Here is a 12,870-nt window from a genome sequence, read left to right as displayed (position 1 = left end):
ATGGTTGCCCTGTGGTCACTGTCGTACACGTTAAAGTGTACGGAGAAAGCTGCTTTTTCAAAACTATGGATACTCCCGCTCCTGTTCGGTCTTGGTGCTAGTGGACCGTGCTGGACAATCACCCTGCTTGTTTCTGTCACTGCTGCCGTGTTGCAGGTACCAGCCAGACGGCCTCTGTACGGACCTGCGGAAATTTATCGATGGCCCCAGTCTGCACCTGACTCTGCCTCCAGACCTGAAGTCTGCCGTGGAGGCAGTCTGCTACATCGCCGGGCAGATGCAGGCGGAGAAGGATTACCATGCTGTGAGAACCTCCTTCATTCATGCCCTTTCTGCCATTCTTATAGCATCTGTTCGACTTCACCCTGTAGCAGATAAACTGGCAGTTATGCACAACCTGGCCAAACCTTGTGAAATGGAGTCGGGACTGGGTGGTCTGAGTGTGTTTGAAGGCCTAAAACCTCGTCCTGGCTACACCCACTGGCTTGCTGTTCTTCGTCTCTGGATATTCAGTGTAAAGCAGCAGCATTAACAGTTGTTGGCACTGACCTTCATATCTGTCAGTGCACTCACACAGTTCATAGAGTTCAGGTGTGCTGCTGGTTTCATGCCAAAATGGTCAATAATAATGAAAATATGATCGCATTAACCTTGCTCGGCGAGGAAATGCAATGGATGATACCAATACGCACATACATCAGATTCAAGAGTTTGACGCTAAGAAGCAACATGCATCCAAACAGAAGTGTCCGCAAATCAAAATCCAAACAGAAGTGTCTGCAAATCGACAGTAACATTTCTAGCATTATATCACCATCATCACCATCATCATCATCACCATGTCCGTCCTGAAACAGGACATGACAGAACAGAAGTGCAGATCCCTCTGTGGGTCTTCTTAACCATTCTTCAGTCTGTCATTTACATTTATAAAGACCTTTTTTCCTTTCTGTGTACATAATATCCTGTGGGTGCGTGCGTGCGTGCATGCGTGTGTGTGCGTGTGTATGCCTACAGATGGTGGACGACTGGCAGTTTGTTGCCATGGTGGTCGATCGCCTCTTCTTCTGGATCTTCGTCGTCTTCACCACCATTGGTACACTCGCCATTTTTGCTGATGCCAGCTTCAATGCCACACCCACTGACCCCTTCATGGAACCCTGACCTTGGAACTCATCACCCTGACCTTTGACTTTTGAGATCCAGAACACACCTAGGCAGTGGGCAAAGCACACTGCTGAACACAGAATTTCATATGTTTACGTCCATGCTCATGTGTCGCTATAGATAAAGAGTGCAATATTTATTCTGTCACTCAGTGAGAAGTGTTCTGTTAAAGATAATAGCTGTAATAGTTTTTTGATAAAAGTGTGAATTTGATGTGTTAATTAAAGATACTGTGTATGAAAAGGAATACAGTGTGTGGCCTCTGGAATATCTACTGGACTGAACATATACTGAACTTATACTTATATACATTCAACCTTGGCTGCATTTGTAGATAGGTTATTCTCATATACCAGCCTAATCCTCCCACTACATGAACCAGCGAAGGAATTCTCATTAAACACACACGCAGACACATACACATACATAGGCACACACATACACAAACCCACACACACACACAGTCATACACATAGGCACAAAACCACAAACACACGCACAGACAGATAGAGTTTGAGAAGCACCTGTCAGCCAAGTTAGTTTTTTAAATTCAGATCAGAGAGCATGAGAATTAAAGAAGTGTTTACAGTCTGTGATCCCAGTGCCTACATGAACGCTGTGACCTCCTGCTCTGTGAGGATCACCACACCAGCCTGTTACTGAACTGACCTCCACGACTTACTGTCTTAAGACGCCATCAGCCATAGAGCAATAGTACATCCATCCCAGCACGGCTAATGACGAATGAACAAGTTAGCATGATGATATGGCAGCTGGACACACTAACATTATATACATTGGTTTACAACTATTTGGTTGAACTACCCCTTTAATTAAAAAAAGAGTTACAATGGGTTATAGTCCCTAAACTATTTATAAAGTGCTTGATATTCCTTGAAATTCTTAATCAGAATTTTCTAAAATAAACATGTCATTAAAACTGGTATAAGTGTACCTTTGCACATGTGTCAATATGGCTAATGCTTCGTCACAATTCTAGAGGTATAAGGTTGAGAATAACAAACCCTTTCAAGCTCTTAAACAGGTCAGTCAGGCTCAGAGTCCTACACCGCGTGTTGTAGTGTGTGGACTGGGTGGTGTGCTCAGGTCTGGCAGAACATGTATGCCGATGTACTTGTGCCATACACAGACAAAACCAATGTGACTGCATGCATGAAATGATCCATTTGTGTATGAGACACGTTTCCTGATTTTGTTAAAAAAGGAAGATGCCACAGATGTTTAAATCAGCCCACACTTCAGGAACACATTCCACTATTCCATTACAAACAGGAAGCAGTCCCGCAGTGTGATTCCTTTCCTTATAAGTAGTCCCCATTGTGACATGCAATTTTATTAACTATTTTTGTATCTTGTTTAAACCTTTATGCAATGTAAAATCTAAATATTTCTTTTAGTTTTGAGCAGTTAGTTCTGTAATGTGTAGTGGCAGATCATTTGTTTAATCATTTGAGTTTCTAGGTGGTGCTTGCTTGGACAAACTGGTATGCTTTGGTACTGGTCCTCTGTTCTGGGAAAGGGGACTGTGTTTTTAATAGAAACCACCCACTGTAATCAGATAATCTGATAACTGCTACACTGCAGAATGTACAGTCGTTTTCTTCCTTTTCCCAAAGCAGGCACGAGCAATCAGACTGGCCCGCCCCGTACCACAAACGCCATACCGGCTGGGCAGGCTTGCCGCCTACAGAACGACGGGGATTGGAAGAGTCAAGTACATGAAATGTTTCTGTCCCCTTAAACATGGCGTGAAAACTCATAAGATCTCCAGTTATCTTTAGGCGATATTTACATTTACGTCTATATTAACCCGCATGATGAGGGCTGTGCTCCCTGGGAGTCAGACCCATGACCCTCCTGCGCTTGTTCTACCTACTTTACCAGGTGAGCTCTAGGACCACAGGACACAGTGCAGCCATTCTTGCAATATCTCCAAATGTTATGTTCAGGCTGCTTACGCATTTTTAGTTATGGTCTCCATTCAGTACAACCATGTTGTACATTCTGTATGAAAGGGGAGTTCATGTTCCTGATGGTGTACCATGCTGTAATGTTTATAATATTAGCCAAATAGTTCTTATCAGACCCATATAGCTGCCATGTTAGATTGCCCTGTTAAGCTCCATTTTGCTCTAATATAGAGCAATGCCAAAAATGTAAACGTAAAATGTAACACGTATATCTGGTAGATTCTAGGTTTGTGCTAACTTGCAGAGCATGTTTAGCCACTTCAAGCTGTCTCTGCTTTCCATCTGAACCATTTAACTGAACCCTTCTTGGCTCACTGCTGAATCCAGTGGGAGGTGTGGACATCTTTGCTGGGTGCATGCGTTAGGCAGCTCTTCTCCACACTGTCTCCCCCACACCGTATCTACCCAGCCCTCCAGCGCCGCTCAACGCTGCCTCTCTCACTCCTCTCTCTTCCTACACGACTCCGCCTTGCGCTTTCATGTCCAGCTCTGACTAGACACACACAGCTGCCTCAGTGTGTGGAACTCAGGAGGAGAAGGTCTGTTCGGAGCCTCCAGTGTGTCGCTGCAGTGCGGAGGCTGAGTGGCGGTACCCGTGGCGGGACTGTGTTCACACGGACTGGCCGCCTCCCATGGAGTGTGGGCATAGCGCACAGGTCATGGAGACCGTGGGCAGAGATGGTAGATGGCATTCTTAATACCATTTTCCATCTTTTATCGAAGGGGTGAAAATATTTAAATAATCATTCAATAATCAATAATCAGTGACGCGAAGCATTACATTCCTCACCTGCTAAAGGCTTTTGAGTTCCAGTTACAAGGAATGGTTTCCAGAGGGTGTTTGTCTCCATGTCTGTGTGTGTCTAATGCTTTCTACTGGTGTGACTGGGTATCTCCAGTGAATGCCTGCCATACCACTGGAGGACACAAAGAACAAGCTGACCACAACAGAGAGGGGTGGAGGGAGCTCAGTTAGACAGGCAGAGCGTGACACAGAGAGACGGAATGTAGGCAGGAGAATGAAAGAGAATGTGGCATGTTGAAAGGTTGCGTCTGAAAGACGTGTCAGGCGCCTACACCCCGTGTTTTGTATCTGTTTGTGTCTGTGTGTGTGTGAGTGTGTGAGTGTGTGTGTGTGTGTGTGTGTGTGTGTGAGTGTGTGTGTGTGTGAGTGTGTGTGTGTGTGTGTGTGTGTGTGTGAGTGTGTGTGTGTGTGAGTGTGAGTGTGTGTGTGTGTGTGTGTGTGTGTGTGTGTGTGAGTGTGTGAGTGTGTGTGTGTGTGTGTGTGTGTGTGTGTGAGTGTGTGTGAGTGTGTGTGAGTGTGTGAGTGTGTGAGTGTGTGTGTGTGTGTGTGTGTGTGTGTGTGAGTGTGTGTGAGTGTGTGTGAGTGTGTGAGTGTGTGAGTGTGTGTGTGTGTGTGTGTGTGTGAGTGTGTGTGTGTGTGAGTGTGTGTGAGTGTGTGAGTGTGTGTGTGTGTGTGTGTGTGTGAGTGTGTGTGTGTGTGAGTGTGTGTGAGTGTGAGTGTGTGTGTGTGTGTGTGTGTGTGTGTGTGTGTGTGTGTGTGTGTGAGTGTGTGAGTGTGTGTGTGTGTGTGTGTGTGTGTGAGTGTGTGTGAGTGTGTGTGAGTGTGTGAGTGTGTTTGTGTGTGTGTATGAGTGTATGAGTGTGTGTGTGTGTGTGTGAGTGTGTGTGTGTGTGTGTGTGTGTGTGTGTGTGTGTGAGTGTGTGTGTGTGTGTCTCCCCCCTGGGGGAGAATGTTCATGCTCTCCTCTTTACTTTGTTGTCACCGCCAAAATATCCCCATTGTCATATATTCCCTCTCTCATTCACTCCACACACACACACACACACACACACACACACACACACACACACACACACACACACACTCACACACACACACACACACACACACACACACACACACAATCATCATCAACAGGTGCCTTTGTTACAGCTGCCTCAAAGTGTAAGTGACCATTCCCTCCCTCCTGTAATTCCCCATCCTCAGCCAATCACGCGAGGCCGTTCCACAGGCTGCCGCACACACTTGCACGGAGACGCGCAGGAGAGGACAGAGGGGCTGGCGTGATCGTGCCAAGGCGGCGGTGGATGTTGCTGTTCTAGCCCAGAGGAACTTTTCCATCCAATTGCATGAGGAGAAGAACGAGGAGAGAGGACTTGTGAATGTGTGTGTGCGTGTACGAGAGTGTGTGACGCTCTGTGTTCTTGCACCTGGAGAAGGGCTCCGTGTGTGGGTGGAGCCGGGGGTGAGCATGGAGCAGAGGATGAAAGCTCTGCTTTGGGTTCTGTGGTGCTGCAGTGTGCCTGCTCTTACAGGTAAGGCAGATTGGTGTGTGTGTGTGTGTGTGTGTGTGTGTGTGTGTGTGTGTGTGTTTACTGAAAAGGTCACGTGTCTTTCTGTTGCACTTTATTTCAAAGGTATGTTACGATAATTTCGTGACACGGATTAGTTGCAGTATGTTCATAAGAATAAGGAATATGAATTAAAATGATGACGTATGATATGATGGGATGTGAAAATATTTGACAGTCCAATTTTTCTAGATTCTTTGGCTTGTTGTTAGTCATTCTGTTCCACATACAAATATAAATTCACATGCCAAACTCACGTCATATAAAGATGACATACAGTACGACACAACCACAAATATCTTCGGTCGTCCAACCCCCAAAGGTCTAATCGTGGCAACATTTGTCCTACATCCACTAATGACCGACTAGTGAAAATGATTCCAAAGGATTTATCAGTACTAAACCTAAAACAAAGTATTCCAAAATCCCTCTTTTATGGCACTCAGTAATAGTCATATACTGAATGCAGGAGGCTCTGAGGCAGAGCGGAGACTTCTACAGGACCTGTTTGACAATTACAATCTGAAGGTGCGGCCTGCTCGAACCTGGAACGAGACAGTGATAGTCAGAGTCGGGATGACCCTAGTGCAGCTCATCGGTCTGGTGAGGTTCACACACACACACACACACACACACACACACACACACACACACACACACATTGCGCATTAATCATTTACAGATCCCCTTCAGTCATATATTGTGGTTTCGATCGTGCACACATTTACACATATCCTTCCTCTGAGGGTCTAGACTCAGTGACATTAACAGCAGGCATTAGGAGCCCATCTGTCTGCATGGCGCCCCCTCTTGGGCTTTCTACAACGCCGCAGTGCAGTCACTAGTTTTCCCCCCATCATTTACCACGGCTGCAACTCAGAGCTTGACTGAACTGTCACCGTTGCACAGGCCATTAGCTTTGATCTGACAGGACTGAATGTTCCACCACAGCATACACACACACACACACAGCAGAGATTTAACGGTTTGCTAATATCAGCATGTGGCCTCTCCTGCAGAATGAGAAGAATGAGGAGATGACGACCAACGTGTTCATGAACATGGTGAGACACATGCTCCCGTTGCTTTCCTCTGCTCATTCACCCTGTTCCCTCCTGTGCCTTTAATTCACTTGTCACACTTTCCATAAGTGCCGGTAATTCCACCTCTGCTGTACACCGAGCCTTTGTCATGTGCCTCTCGCTTCCAAGCGCAAGATGAGACTTTAGTGTGCTCTTAGTCATTAGTTTGCCCTTATCTCATATGAATGTGACACTATGTCATTAGAAATATTCAGTAATAAGAGACACACATTCTAAGTGCACCGTCAGCAGGTTCGGACCAACTGATTCACAGCTTGTTCTGGCCCTTCTTCACCTCTGCATCGGTGGTCACTTTCTGTTGGCTGGACATCTGTTGGTTAGCAGGTTGGTTGGCAGTCCTTATCCAGTAGCGGCACTGAGGCATGTAAGAACTCCAGGGACACCGGTGTCACTGGTGCCACTAGCAGCTCATTTTTTATTGGCAGTAGTGCTGTAGCACTGTCTGACATCCAAATAATATCTCCTCAGCCGTGGTCGTGTGGTCAGAAACTGCAGAAATAGTGGTAAACGGCTGACAAATTGTGTGAGAGCACAGATCTGCTCCGGTCTGTAGAACTGTAAGAAAAGGGGACCTAGAAATTGACCGGTGAGTGTGGGTGCAGAAGAAGAGTGTTACGTTGCATCTCAGGTTTCTGAAGGCTAACACACACACCCCAGACTCACCCTGTTGTTTCAGCTCCATCGTGTTTTCTCCACATTTGCTCCTCTGGTTCTTACCTTTCTCCCACCACTACAGGCATGGTCTGACTACAGGTTGTCCTGGAACCCAAAAGACTATGAGAATATAGATGTTATCCGAGTCCCCCCCGCCAAAGTTTGGCGTCCAGACATATACCTAATCAACAAGTAAGTAGCCACCGCAATGCATCGGTCTGCCACTTTCATATTAAGAGTATAAGCTCAAGTTGTAACCAGTGGCAGACCCCAAACACGCTACTATAAATATGACTTGCCACCCGTCCTGGCTTCGTATTAATGTGTAGCAGGAACTCCAGTGAACTGAGCTATTCAGCTCCTGGAGAGCTCAGGGGAATAATAGCGTTTCCATTTAAGCATAACTCTAAGTGTCACAACTCTTCAGTCGAGAAGATGAAAGTGTTAGATGAGAAAACGAGAAGAGCAGCGTAACTTGAGAGGTTACTGACCATTTTGCAGTAACGACGGGCAGTTCGACGTGGCTCTATATGTGAATGTGCTGGTTAACAGCGATGGCTCTGTCTCCTGGCTACCTCCAGCTCTGTATCGCAGTTCCTGCTCCATTGAGGTACGGCCTGCTACAGTAACACTGTCAGAAATTCAAATCATCCCTTAAACTGTTTACTGCCAGTGTTGTTCGTGGATCTAATGTTCTGGCAATCATTATATCATGGTGATAAGATTTATTGTATTATTTCCAGGCAAACCATTACCAACAATAGCTTTGAACTCTGATTTTCTAGGTGGCCTACTTCCCCTTTGACTGGCAGAACTGCACAATGGTGTTTCGCTCATACACATACGACGCCTCCGAGGTGGACTTACAGTACGGCCTGGACGATGCCGGAAATGAACTTCATGAAATAGTTATCGACAAAAACGCTTTTACTGGTCAGACATCTTCAGCCATTATTAGATTTTTTAGTACTGACTGTGATCTTTTTTCCTTATATATTTTATAAATAAATTTAAAGGACATGGCACATACTTAAAACCTTGGAAACCATTTAATTTACTGTGTTAGATAAATCATATAACATTCTACACTCAACATAAATGACCAACACTGCCAACGCTAACACAGGAGTTGTGCAGTCAGCACTGGCCCAGGTCTCTTCTCTCCCCTCAGAGAATGGCGAGTGGCAGATCTGCCACAAACCGTCCAGAAAGAATGTCCAGGAAGACCTTTACGAGGATATCACTTTCTACCTGATTATCGAGAGGAAACCACTCTTCTACATCATCAACATCATTGTGCCCTGCATCCTCACTAGTGTGCTGGCCATATTTGTCTTCTATCTGCCCCCAGGGGCAGGTGGGTTAGCATCGCATAGTTAAGACTTCACACCTAAAGTTGATCAAGTTAACTGGCTCTGCAGTGGAGTCGGAAAGCTGACCGTTATGCACGTGTCTTTTAATAGTTTTGAGAGACTGGGCTATTCCAGTCCACATTCTATTCATTCTTTGGTTGACTTTTAGCAACATGCTAAAAACAGCTCACAATGTTGCTTGTAAAAGGATTTCACAAAACATTCAGTCATTTATTACCTCACATTTGTAGTTGTCCATGTGTAGATTTCTGATCTTCTTATTCTTCTTTTGACCTTCTTCCCTTTAGGAGAGAAAATGACTCTGTCCATCTCTGTCCTCATCACTCTCACTGTCTTCATGCTACTGCTAGCAGACAAAGTCCCGGAGACGTCTCTGGGGATCCCCATTATTGTCAACTATGTGATGTTCACCATGATCCTGGTGACGTTCTCGGTTATCCTAAGTGTGGTGGTTTTGAACCTGCACCACAGAACATCCAGCAGTCACTACATGCCCGAGTGGATGCGTACGGTCAGAACACAGAGCCTCGCTCTCAAGCATCTCACTAAAAAACTGCTGTCCAAATTTGCTTTTATCACGAGACTGTTCTCCAGCTATATTCTATAGGTTACTGTAGTCTGGTAAAATGTCACAAATGACTGACATCTCCTTGAATCTCTCAGGTGTTCATCAATTTGCTGCCTCCTTATCTTGGCATGGACAGACCACGCCCAGAAGTGCTCGCTGAGGAGCAGGAGGCTGACGAGCAACCCCAACTCAGCCCCCACAGCGCAGACCTGGAGGAGAATACTTGTCCGGAAGATCTACCCTGAGCTGGTCCTGCTGTGGAAGGGAAGTAAGACACTGGAAAGAATCCTAACAAAGCTAAAGAATCCTAACATCGTAACATCTAATATCTTTTTATATTGTTTTCATTGTAATCAGTCAACACCGATTAACATTCTAATGAAATATACCGATGCATGGATTTTTGTCTAACGCTGGTACATCAGTTGTCAATCTATAATAAAGAAACTGAGTTGAGTTTCAGGAAGAAGAGTGCCATGACAGCATGAATTGATATAGTCCAGCTTTGGCTTTGGCTTGTAAGCACCAATGCACAACTCTGAACATTATCCACGGTACACTGTGTCCACCCAGTACAGGGTCTGGTCCACCGTGCATGGTGTTTGGGAGAAGATGTCCCTGGGGACGTACGGTTCCATGGAACTGTGCTGGTGTCCATTTCTCTTCTCCTTCCTGGGGCATTTGACCAGCGCCTATCTAAGCCCAGTGGCCTGCCACTGTCGCCAGAGTCTAAGCCCCTGTTTAGTTTGGGCATTAAAGGGTAATCCCTCCCCCTGACCCCGGACACAGAGGAAGGCATCGCGGGCTCGGAGGGAGGGATCGACGGAAGGGCTGATGGGAAGTGCATCCTTGAGCACTGCTGAGGAAGTAATACCTGAAGCTATGTGTCCCAGTGCTTGTCTTTGTAGCAGTCCTTCTCTCTCTCTCTCTCTCTCTCTCTCTCTCTCTCTCTCTCTTTTCTCTCTCTCTCCTCTCTCTCTCTCTCTCTCCCTCTCTCTCTCTCCCCCCCCTCTCTCTCTCCCCCCCTCTCTCTCTCTCTCTTCCTCTCTCTCTCTCTCTTCTCTCCTCTCTCTCTCCCCCCTCTCTCCCCCCCCTCTCTCTCTCTCTCTCTCTCTCCCCCCCCCTTCTCTCTCTCTCTCTCTCTCTCTCTCTCTCACTTGCTGTGATGGAATAACATATGAATCGTTGCTCTGGCACTCTCTTTCTCTTCATTTTCAAAACGAGTTTACAACTGCTCTAAATCTTGATGGTGAGCCTACAGTTTAGTTAAAGAATGACATGAAACACCTTGGTTGGGCTTTCTGGGCTGGAAAGCACAGGAGTGAAATGTTTTTGGTTGTTATTACATGTGTGGAGATGTTAAATGTGTAAATTTACATGTGTGGAGTGTGGCTACAAACTGTAGAAGGAACTTGTTGCACACAAGTTGTGTGAATGTTTTACTTTGAATGTGAAGCACGCATGTGTACATCTGTGAGAAGTGTGTGGGGGTATGTGTGTGTGGTGGCCCATGCTAGCACATGTCTGTATTATATGTGTGGATGTGTACATTTGCGTGTAAAAGTGTTAAGGCTGTGTGGTCAAGCACGTGTTTGTGTGTGTGCGTGTGTGTGTGTGTGGGTGGGTGTGGGTGGGTGTGTGGGTGTGGTTGTGCACACAAAGGTGTGAATCACTGTATGTATGTGTGTGTGTAGTGTTCCAGATGCATGGTGGTTGGTATATAAACCATGTTGGCAAAAATGTCTTCTGGAGAATGCATAATATGTACAAGAGACCTGTGCAAGCACACATACACTATAGCACACTTCCCAACCCTGTTCATACACTATAGTACTAGCTTTCCCAACCCTGGGCAGTCCACACATTTCAGGATTGCCCCCTTCTAACCCACCTAATTAAACACATTAGCGTCTTAAAGGGCTTTCTGAGCTGGATTGGATCTGGCAGAGCTATGAAACACGCAAACACAGAGTCCTCTGAAGTGGGCAAGAGAACCACTGCAGAAAAGCAGCACAAAAGCACTGATCTCAACTACTGTGAGCACAAAAATATTCATCAGAACCTAAACAGCACAATAGAGCTTCGGGGTTTGGTGCTGAATGTGATTATATAGTCCAGCACCAGGAGCGATACACTGGCATTCTGACAATGGGGAGATGGGGAGGGTTGACGAGGGTTGAGGAGTGGAGACATATGAGACATGCCAGTGCAGTCATATTTACCTTCACGAGTTTGCATGTGCACGTATGTATGCTCGTTTATGTGTTATGGCTCAGTGTCTGTTCTTTGTCTATAGCCCTTTTTTGCATGCACACTTTTATGTCTCTGTGTCTTCTACTATATTGTCTATGAATGGACCAAACCCATAGATATGATGTGTGGTAATTTTTCAATGTCTTTCTAAAACAAAATGTGTTGCTCAAAAATGGTGGGGTTTATTTTGTTGGCGATGTTAAATGCATATTTATATGTGTCAGCCTCTAAATATAGTAATCAAACTGTGAAACTGCTGACTGATGGTCACTAATAGGATATTTATAGCATTTGAATAATTAGCACCAGGAGTCAGGTTTGTATCTCTTTACTCTAAAGAAAGGTTTTCACAGGGCATAGAACTCTATGGAGTATTCAGTGTTGGGGTTTAAATGGTTCTGTACAATCACAAGTATTAAAACAGTGTAATGACATAAATTTCACAAAAAAAACATTGTGAAATATGTTTGAAAAGAGTATGTAAATATTTTGGATACAGAACACATGTATACCAGCAACTAAAGTGTGTTGGGTTGTGTGTTGATACCACATGTGTGTGTGTGTGTGTGTTTTACAGTCATACCAATAACACAGTGAAGCTCCAGAGGTTTTTTGACACTGACAGCTACTGTCTAATCTTGCCTCCTGATCTCAAATCTGCCATCACTGCTGTCACCTACATGGCAGAGCAACTGAAAAAGCAAGATGTGGATGATACTGTGAGAACACACACACACACACACACACACACACACACACACACACACTCACACACACATACACACACAATTCAACTTTTCTTTCTCCTTGAAAAGCCATGGGCTATGCAGACTGATTTACAATTTGTTTATAATTTTACATAAAATGTCAAGATCACATGTTGTGTGTGTGCCTGCAGATGACAGATGACTGGCAGTACATCGCTATGGTGATGGACCGCCTCTTCCTCTGGCTTTTCATCATCATCACCAGCCTGGGCACATTGGCCATGTTCCTGGATGCCAGTTTTAACCACACACCAGACAACCCTTTTCCCTGAGCAAATCACACACACACTCACACTCACACACACACGCACACACGCACACACACACACACACACACACACACACACACACACACACACACACACACTCTCTCACACACACACACACACACACACACAGACACACACACACACTCACACACTCACACACACACGCACACACACAGCCCCCGGACCTGCAGCACTTCAGAGCTTTCCTTCACCTTAAGGAAGCTCACACATGAATGCTCCATAGCTGTGGCCCAAGGCCTGAGGACTTTGTACGGACACCTATTTTTTGTTTGCTCATTTGTTTGTTTGTTTTACGTTTGATATTTTCAGCTTGTAGTTCCTACAGCAG

The 12,870-nt window shown here is 45.4% G+C and overlaps 1 long non-coding RNA gene and 1 pseudogene across 1 annotated transcript; both read left to right on the top strand.

The window, feature by feature from the left end:
• Positions 1-9: 9 nt before the first annotated feature.
• Positions 10-1,414, top strand: LOC145655637 (uncharacterized). Its single transcript, XR_014121663.1, has 2 exons — positions 10-304; positions 1,018-1,414. It is a non-coding gene; the product is annotated as an uncharacterized LOC145655637 (long non-coding RNA).
• A 3,858-nt stretch (positions 1,415-5,272) lies between these two features.
• LOC145655636 (acetylcholine receptor subunit beta-like) lies at positions 5,273-12,855 on the top strand (annotated as a pseudogene).
• Positions 12,856-12,870: the final 15 nt, after the last annotated feature.

The sequence above is a fragment of the Electrophorus electricus genome, unplaced genomic scaffold (genome assembly GCF_041902795.1).
Source record: "Electrophorus electricus isolate QZ-2024a unplaced genomic scaffold, ASM4190279v1 Scaffold302, whole genome shotgun sequence".
Lineage (NCBI taxonomy): Eukaryota > Metazoa > Chordata > Actinopteri > Gymnotiformes > Gymnotidae > Electrophorus > Electrophorus electricus.
Note: the sequence above shows the minus strand (reverse complement) of the source record. Positions and strands in the feature narration are given on the sequence as shown.